The following is an 8,183-nucleotide window of genomic DNA, read 5'->3' as shown; positions in this document are numbered from 1 at the left end:
GATCTTGTAGGAGTTTGAAATGATATTAAATCTGTTAAATTATTCCTGTTTAAGAAGCCAATAGTTAATTGTTATTTGATAAATATGATTCTAACTCGAATATTCCAAGATGGTAAACGTTGGCCTCGCTTTATTAATACGAGTTCATCTCAATATTAACGTAACCCTGCAAAGTATAGTCGCCAATTCCCTTACGATACCGCAACTATAGATACGAGCATGCATGCTCGCGTGAGTACTTGAACGCAAGCGTATGTGCGTGTCACTATGGGTAGCCGGTGGGGAAGTCCCCTCCCAATGACATATATTTGCTTGGCGCCCCATAACACGACTTGTAGATAGTGTGGGTGGTCCTCCACCCCGCCCCTCCCAAAATGAAATAATGGCAACGCCAATGGGGCCTATATTATTCAGGTGGTGCTTCTATACACAGGACGATTTGTTTGCAGAGGGGTTCAGTAGATTTTCTAGGGGTGGGGGTGGGGGCGGGCTCTACCCTATTTTACATTTATTTTTGTTTATTCACAAAACTTTCGTAATGTAGAATGGGACATCTCAAAGCCTTTGATTAAATAACGTGTTGGAACTTCATACGTGAATATTCCACAAATGGAACACACCGAGTCGCCTGTAGGTAGTACTAAACGAAATAACTTCCGGCTAGGTCAAAGTTCGAGGTGCACCCATCTTTTGATAGAAAAATTAACACCACGTGTCCTGTGATTGGTGATAAATGTGAGTGTGTTGGTTGTAAACAAATTAGTTTCATCTGGGTAAAACATGTATGCAATTTTACTTCATCTAGTACCACTGTGTCAAGTAGCCTTGTACTTGAAACATGTATTGGGTACCTGTAAAAAAAGTACTAGAATTTTGTGCGGAACTAGGATAGTCATAGACGCTACCCATTATCTCAGAAATGAGCAGCTTCACCCCCATTTTTTTCTGATTCACTTTAAGGGTGAGGGGTGGTAGTATTTACATCCGTGATGTTTATGTCGATTAATACACTGCCGGTAGGAGTTTTAGCCACATGTGTTACTATTGTCGTCTATGGGATTTGATTTGGTAGCATACGCCCTATAGCAATCGATCTCCATGACAGATATGTACAACAGAAACTGTTTAATTTGTTCGTCGGTGCAAACAAAAGACAGATTCAATGTCATCTCATTTTTTCCTATCTAGCCAATCTTGATCTAAATTGGTTCAATTGATTTATCGAACGCAGGACTGTGCCTAAATCTAATAAGCCGGGGGTGGGGTGGGGCGCTATAACTGAAGAAACAAGTTACATTAATATAGTGTTATCTCCAGCTGGAACAAAATATCACTTTGAAACTGAAAAAAGGCACATTAAAAAGGACACGTTGAAACTAAAAAGGTCGTACTGAAACCGGCAAGGGTGCATTGAACCTGTAAAAGGCACATTAATCCTGAAACTTTCATACTGAAATTGAAAAGGTCACATTGAAAGTAAAAAGGTCGCTTTGACACCGACCTGAAAATGGCACACTGAACCTGTAAAGGGCACACGAAACACAAAAGTGCACATAAAACTAAAAAAATAATAATTTTAAAATCACATTTAAACCAAAAAGAACATATTGAAACTGAAGACGATCACATTGAAACTAAAAAGGTCACATTGAAATAGAAAAGGGCACTTTGTTGTATTTTGCACCTATCCCACTACTCCGCCCTGTAAAGACTTGAAATATTACAGTGACCCAAGAGGGCGGGACGTAGCCATGTGGTAAAGCGTTCGCCTGATGCGCGGTCAGTCTGCGATCGATCCCCGTCGTTGGACCCACTGGCCTATTTATCGTTCTACCCAGTGCACCACAACTGATATGAGTAGCGGATTTACTCTCTAAGACTATAATATGTCAAAATTACCAAATGTTTGACATCCAATTATAGCCGATCATTAACAAATACATGTGCCCTAGATGTGTCGTTAAAAAAAACAAAAAAAACACTTTTGTGATATTGATTTATAGCCCTACATGTGTAATTTCTGACATTCCGTAGTAATGTTGCTTTTTATAGGTATAACAGATAGGGCCGGATGCAGAATTTTTCTAGGGATAGGGTGCAACGCTTAACAATGACACCTACCTTATCTAAAATTATATTACCATGTATTTTTGATATTAATAACCTCCACAACAAACAAACCTGGCCATTTTGCCCCCCTCCTCCCCCAGCTTATAAAGCCTGTGCACTTCTACCTACAACGTCAACTTAACTGAGAAGAAAACAATCAAATACTTACTTTTGTTGATAAATCCACTAAACATTTGTAGAAAATACTGCGACGGAAGAGTGCAGTACTTAGCTGACGTCATTAGGTAGTATTATATCAATGCACATTTTACATTCACATTTGTAATAAATATGCTCATAAATGTCAAAAAGCGATTTTGTTGGCACATTTCTGTAGTTAGATTAAAATGTACGTAGTATCGCTTTGGTATCAATGAGCATATTACACAACGTTAAAGCATTGTTGACGTCACGAACGAATTTTGACTTTTTAATGGCAACGTTTCCGGTAAGTTATCATTAATATGCGCACCCCCAGCACACACACACACACACACTCTCTCTCTCTCTCTCTCTCTCTCTCTCTCTCTCTCTCTCTCTCTCTCTCTCTCTCTCTCTCTCTCTCTCTCTCTCTCTCTGAATAACAGATTCGGAATTGTAAGTAAAACAAATGAGACGCTCAAATTGGGCTGTTTGTTGTGCCAGCCAGTGCACAACTACTATTGAACCAAAGGTCGTGGTATGTGCTGCCCTGGCTGTGGGATGATGCATATAAAAGATCCCTTGCTACTAATGAAAAACTGTAGCGGGTTTCCTCTCTAAACTATAGATCAAAATTGCCAAATGTTTGACATTTAATAACTGATGATTAATAAATCAATGTGCTCTAGTGGTATTGTTAATCAAAAGAAACTTTTTATTATTATTATTGCGTCTCAAACAATATTTGACCTATGGGACTGAATTATCACTGAAAGGTGTCAGATATCCATATGGTAATGTGTGTAATATCAAAATTACAGTCCCCATATTTTGTAAATAATTCCATATTCAGTAAGGTTGTCTTTTTTTTTTTGGGGGGGGGGGGGTGTACCCTGATATATATGCTCTGTCAGTGACCCCCTCGTACATGTACGCTCGTTGTACTCAGTGTCCGAAACCCCCACCATTACTAAAGCAATTTCATATCGCTCGTCCGAGGTGCGATGGGTCGCACGATCGATCGTCCTCAATGGACTCTGGTGTTGTTTGTTTTAGTTTTTCCGTCCCATAATGGCTCCAAGTCTGATATGTAGTATGGCAAAATGTCGTTAAAGGACCATGGTTTTCATATACACCGGCGAGTTTCTATGATTTGTTTTGAAACTTACAAGAAAAGAAAAGAAAAGTAGATTTAACATAATTTTAAGGCGGTTACTAATTTAGGTTTCCACAATTTGTTGAATCTAGACTAATGTACAACATTTATTTTAACGATATATATGTAGCTACTATGTCTACATAAATAAAATTATTTAGGGGTCACAGCTTGCTTATGATCCTTAACATTTTTTTCCAAAAGAGGGGCCACGGGACCCCTATGACACCTCTTCCCTTGGATCCGCGCCTGGACATTTTTACCCAAAACAAAATCTATGGAGATAAAAGTCTCTTTTAAAATTACCATAAAATTGTATAGATTAAAGCTCAATTTCTAATACAGGGATAAACACAAAATGAATTGAATTGTGATTAAGTAATCGATAATGCAGTACACAGATACTAAAGGCAGAATTGTGGGTTCTTTACTTTGGTTGTTCCATCAGTTGCCTTAATTCTGTAACAAAAAAGAGGATATTTAACCTCTGCAATTTGATACTTTGTAAAGAAACGTTTTATTTACACAGCTTTTTGATTAATGTTTTGCGAGTTGATATGTTTTCATATGCATTTTAACGCTATTCATTGTAGAGTTATTTTCTAATTCATCGGTTCCCTTTTGACGCAAATGGACTGTAAACTTTGTTTTGTTTAACGACACGGCTAGAACACATTGATTTATTAATCATCGGCTATTGGATGTCAGACATTTGGCAAATCTGATACGTAATATCCACAGAAAACCGGCTACATGGTGTTTCCATTACAAGCAAACAGGGGCCGCGAAATAAAGGAAACGCGGATGCCATCCCCCTCCCATACACTTATACATGATGCCCGTTTTGCTCAGGAGGCTCTAAAAGTCGTATTTTAATACATACAATTTAATATTTACCCGGAGGAGCATGGCCGCCGAACCCCCATTAACAGGTTCGGGCCCGTCGCGTCCATCTCCCAGGTCATCGTATTGACAGTGACCCTCAGCCCTACCACCACGCCACACCCAGCACCCTTTCAAACGCATTCCGCATTCTAGTGGCCTTTTATTATGCGCTTTCCCACAGCCAGGACAGCATAATGTCGTGGCCTTTAATATATCGGTCGTGGGGCACTGGATGTAACGGGGAAAACTCGATGTACATGTGGTTAGATCCTACGACTCAAGGACATTCGGCGAACGTTCTACCGATTGAGGTAAATCGAATCCCTAACCTTATTAAAATTCTTATTCCTTTCTTGTTTTTAATCGAAAGGGCCGCAATAGTCTTATACATGTATAAGTACAAATTCCAGACATAGTTTATTATAGCTATATTGCATGTTGTATTTAAATCCTGAATTTGTTCAATCTAGATTATCTTTTAAAAATCAATTCACTTCTGGCATTGTATCAAAATTAGTTGTGCGGTTTGTTCAAGTAAAGGTCGTTTCCATGAATCTATCTCCGTCTCTCTCTCTCTCTCTCTCTCTCTCTCTCTCTCTCTCTCTCTCTCTCTCTCTCTCTCTTTCTCTTTCAATGAATGCACGCACGCACACGCAGTCGCATATGCACACAATAATCAATAATGCAAATATATAATTGGGTATATTTGAATGAAAAACTGTTGGAAAGTGCATATAAAAAAAATCCCTTGCTGTATTACAAAAAAACAAATGTAGCGGGTTTCTTCTGATGACTACGAGTCAGAATTACCAAATGTTTGACATCCAGTAGCCGATGATTATTTAATCAATGTGCTCTAGTGACGTCGTTAAACAAAATAAACTTCAAACGTTCTCGAATTATTTGACTGACCCCCGATGTGGACATTTGGTTTATCGTGAAGCGTCGCATAAACCAGTCTAGTAAATGTTGTTGTTGGGTTTACTTTTTTCTGCTCTGTCTGGGTGGACCGGCCTCGGTGGCGTCGTGGTTAGGCCATCGGTCTACAGGCTGGTAGGTACTGGGTTCGGATCCCAGTCGAGGCATGGGATTTTTAATCGACTCCAAACCCTGAGTGAGTGCTCCGCAAGGCTCAATGGGTAGGTGTAAACCACTTGCACCGATCAGTGATCCATAACTGGTTCAACCAAGGCCATGGTCTGTGCTATCCTGCCTGTGGGAAGCGCAAATAAAAGATCTCTTGCTGCTAATCGGAAAGAGTAGCCCATGTAGTGGCGACAGCGGGTTTCCTCTCAAACTCTGTGTGGTCCTTAACCATATGTCTGACGCCATATAACCGTAAATAAAATGTGTTGAGTGCGTCGTTAAATAAAACATTTCTTTCTTTCTTTCTGTCTGGGTGGACTCGGCCCAGGATTCGTCATCACAGCCTGATCATTGTTGGTGTTCGATAGCGTATGATTAAACATCTGGGAAGAAAGAAGTAGACACAATTTCGTCTGGCCCGAGGGTTTGAGATATAAAAGCAAACGTTGCGAGTCTGTGGCTGTCGCTAAACACCAGACTGCGGTCATTAATTCCGCTAAAACTGAAGCCGGTCGTTAATGGGTCAGTTTTGAACACATCTTCATGCAAGCTAAAATGCAAGATAAAAGTTAAAGGGAAATTCCCGAGTTTGCTGCAATTTTTAAGATGCTATCAACTAACAGAGATTTTTTAACGATTGTAATTACATATCAAATATATTTTTCTGCATAAAATATTAATGGCTGCATAATAAACATGTTTCTGATCGTTCTAATATTTATACTAGGTTAAATTTCGATTTATTTCCTAAAATATAGATTTTTCGTACGTACGAAATTATTTGAAGATAAAATCCAGGTTGCAGCTACATACAAATATTAAGACGACCAGAAACACATTGAATATACAGACACTGATATTCTAAACACAAAAATATATTTAATATGTCAGTTTAATCGTAGTAATATTTTATTAGTCGGAAACATCTTACAATGCCGCAAACTCAGGAATGTCCCTTTAAGTTCCTCGTGAATATAAGTTGAAAACTTTAGCACGGTAGTCGATAGGACATGAGCGCAGAAAAAAAAAAATCTTTGCGAGATGTTGCAGCGGTTACCGTTAATTGGAAAAAATGTTGTCGGTATTGCAGATGAAACAAATAGAAACTATCAAAAAAAAATGTTTACCAAATGACTTTGCATATTATGTTGTAGATTATACAGAGTATAGAAAACTAATGTAAACTGTCCTCGTTTCCTAATAATAATAAACGATCTCTGTTCTGAGAGGCTTTCGCACAGTTCAGGGTTAGGCCAATACCAATTTTGTAAAGGTGATGGGCCATCTGAAACACGTTCTGTTAATATTGGCCGACGTATCGTGAGTGTAAAATTAACTGAATGATTAAACAGCACGCCTGCTCACCTGCTTCACGGTGGTTATTAGGTGCTGGGCGTCATGCGTACTAATTAGTGCTATGACTGCGACACAGGGCCGCAACCAATTTGAAGCATGGCAGGGGTAAGCTTTCCGCTACTTGCAATCTGACGAGGATACACTACTGAGCAGACCAGAGTCCCGTTTCACGAAGCGAACCTTAGTTCTAAGATCACCTTAACTGCATAACTACATTATGCACTTACGGTGATCTTAGCGCTAAGATCACTTCGTGGAACGGAATCCAGTGCCCAGTTTCACAAAACACCGTAAGCCTAGTTTTGCACGTAAAAGTAAATCTACGACTAAACCACAATTCTTATTTCTATTATAGTACAACAAATATAGTTAAAAGTACATATATTTAATGTTCTCTTTTCCTTTAAATGCTCCATTTTTTTGTAATGATGTAATTTCAAGCGTGAAATAGATGTCAAACACAAGTAAATAAATGTCCCGTATAACTGCTAGTTACAGACGTAAACTTATGATGTTTAGTCAAATAGGCTCCTGGTCTAGAATGAATTGAAACGACTTAATTTGAACGACAAAACCGTTATCCGCGGACAAGACCGTATATCTGCACAATGGAGAGTCGAATGGGTATTTGGCAAAATAGTAGTTGACTGCATGGGTCTCTATTTAGTGTCTCGTCTACAGCAGGACAATCACTTCCGAGGAGTTCTTGTACTGGACAATACATCCTTCCGGCACCGCTCAAAAGAGAACTGCTAGCTTAACTGAACTGACAGGATTCTACTAGCTTGTACTAAACATGACATGATTGAACTGAAATATAATGGACTGGTCTGAACTTAAAATGTATTAAAATAAATTAAAATCAAACGGATTCTTGCCTGTATCCAATAAAGGTTCAGGCACGTACATTTTACTCCCAATCACAATGGTGCCTTTAAGCATTATATGATATTTTTATCTAAAGGTTAGAATCAAATATGTCAAAATAAATCAAATATCAGTTTAATTTCCTTTACAATTATTTTAAAATATTTAATTTAATTCCTTTTTGTTTTTGTGTCTGTTGAAATAATCAATTTAGTCCCACTTTGACAGTCTGTTTATGCAATTCATTTAATCAAGATAAAGATATATACCAGTCACGCGAATCACCAATCAGTTACGCGATGAATAGTTACGTTCTAAATTTAAAAGTTGCAAACTAATGCATCACCAGGAATATTCATGTATTCCAAAAATGCATGTGTTCTGAACAGTGTTCTATGTACTGTTTTAGATTGGGTTTTGGACTCCTGTTGCATAGCATATCATTAGTCAAATACCGATTGTAAATATATAATTTACATAATCAAATCCTGGATTACCTTAGGAACTGTTTGAACAAAATCATTACTTCTCCCTAAATGAATAGCACTATAATACTTTTTATCCCCTCACTATCCCCTCCAAA

This window comes from Gigantopelta aegis, chromosome 6 (assembly GCF_016097555.1).
Source record: "Gigantopelta aegis isolate Gae_Host chromosome 6, Gae_host_genome, whole genome shotgun sequence".
NCBI classification, from domain to species: Eukaryota; Metazoa; Mollusca; class Gastropoda; order Neomphalida; family Peltospiridae; genus Gigantopelta; species Gigantopelta aegis.
The sequence above is the reverse complement of the archived record's forward strand: the minus strand, read 5'-3'. Positions refer to the sequence as shown.